The sequence below is a fragment of the Mustela putorius genome, unplaced genomic scaffold, assembly GCF_011764305.1.
Source record: "Mustela putorius furo isolate JIRA1106 unplaced genomic scaffold, ASM1176430v1.1 tig00000759_pilon_pilon_pilon, whole genome shotgun sequence".
Lineage (NCBI taxonomy): Eukaryota > Metazoa > Chordata > Mammalia > Carnivora > Mustelidae > Mustela > Mustela putorius.
This window is the reverse complement of record NW_025421467.1, coordinates 11,209,116-11,211,038: the sequence shown is the minus strand read 5'-3', so window position 1 is coordinate 11,211,038 and position 1,923 is coordinate 11,209,116. Positions and strand designations below refer to the sequence as shown.

The 1,923-nt window shown below is 31.3% G+C and overlaps 1 non-coding gene across 1 annotated transcript; it reads left to right on the top strand.

Moving 5' to 3' along the window:
- Positions 1 to 201: 201 nt before the first annotated feature.
- LOC123393169 lies at positions 202 to 308 on the top strand. Its single transcript, XR_006607901.1, has one exon. It is a non-coding gene; the product is annotated as a U6 spliceosomal RNA (small nuclear RNA).
- Positions 309 to 1,923: the final 1,615 nt, after the last annotated feature.

Sequence of the window (1,923 nt, the reverse complement as noted above, 5' to 3'; positions counted from 1 at the left end):
GCGTACACCTGAACCTAGACCACCCCTGCTGCTTACCAGCTCCAGAGTAAGAAAATGTTAATTTTTTTCATCAGAAGCCAATCGACTTTGGGGTTGTTATTTAGCTGACCTCCAATCAGTTTCTCTTTTAAAGCAATTTGCTAGCCATGATAATATTCTCTAGCTATACTTGAACATGGATATATTTTAAAACTTCGTGAGGTGCTCACTTCGGCAACACATATACTAAAATTGGAACGATACAGAGAAGATTAGCATGGCCCCTGTGCAAGGATGACATGCAAATTCATGAAGCATTCCATATTAAAAAAACAAAAACAAAAACAAAAAACAAAACAAAAAAAACTTAGTAAGTTGATTTTTTTTTTCTCTGTAAGGGAGAGCAGAGTGTTGGTCCATACGTAGCTCTGCTGTTCTTGCCTTCAGACACTCAGAATTCCCACATCTATGATTGCAGTATCCCAGTTACACCCTTTAAACTATTTTATAATTTATGCATACTTTTTCCCAACTTTGCACGTGGAAAACATTTTATTTAGTTGTTTGCTATAAACTCTAACCTGACGTTCAGGACTCTTCACAGAATGGTTCCAACCTATGATTCTGTGCTCATTTTTGTTCTTTCCAATACATGTAATGTAGGTCAGTCACTTAAGAATGCCCTGATGTGTCCAAATTTCAGGCAATTGTGCCTTTATTTATATAATTTTCTCTACCTGGGAAACATTCCATGTTCTAGTTTTTGTATTCCCCACGCTAGATTCTTGCCCCAGCACCAAGATGAAGATCTGAAAATGAACTAGTTGTAACAGTTTCTAACTGAAAAATAAAATAAAATATAAAATAAAATAAATTAAAAAATAAAACCAGCTCAGAAAATAGTATATATAAGTAAGAGTATAGAAATTATCTTCCTCTTGTTATCTTTCGTAAAGAAAATATCAAAGAAAATAAAAGGTGATTATAAGAAAGTTACGATAAGTATGAAAAGATACTCAGAAATCCTGGCTTATTAGAAAAAAAGGTGTAAAGGAAAAGATATCAAAGCAGATATCTTCAAAACTCTACCAATGGATCAGAAAATAGAGTAAAAGGGAAGGTCACTTCTGTGTGTAGTCTTGCCCAAAGCCAAGGAAGAAAACGATAACCCATCTTTGAGATTTTATTTTAAAGACCAAAATTCAAGCTATTATATTCTAGAACAAATGCTTTTTGAATTTTCTTTTAGAAAATTTATCATGGTACATTTTTTTACCTTTCTATGTATTAATGGTTATTATTTAGAACAAACCAAATTTAACATCTGTTAAAGACTGAGAATATAGAAAAATTAGTTCAACAAGACCTATTAAGAGTTATATGTTTTATAAATCTTGCAGATTTGTTCTGGTTATGACAATAATAACAGGCTAGTATAATTTTCCGTATAAAAAGAACTTGGGATTTGTTATAAAATATCCTTTATGAAAATATGTGAACATAAATACAAGAATGACTTTTTTCTGGGGTGGTGTAAGATATACTTGCCTCTGCAAAATTTAAATAATACTAATTATGCAATCATTGCTTATACTGGAAAAAAATTCCTGTAAGTTTCCCTTTCTTAACTCTTATATCTATCCATAGCGCTTGTTAAATTTATAAATTAAATATGTGCCAAGAAATTATAACCTCTTTTTCAAGTAAAATGCATTTTTTTTTAGTAAAATGCATTTTAATCTTATGTTAAATTGCAATGAAGTGAACAATTTTAAAAAATTCTGTTATTTTTATTTCTGGTAAACTAAAGAAACATAATATTCTGTACAAAAGAGCAAGGCAGTTGTATGCCTTGGCTAAAGTTGTTAGTGTGCTCCATGACAGGGGAACTCAAAGAAAGGAGAAGGTTGACCCTAAGAAAATTTGACAGGATTATATAGAGGA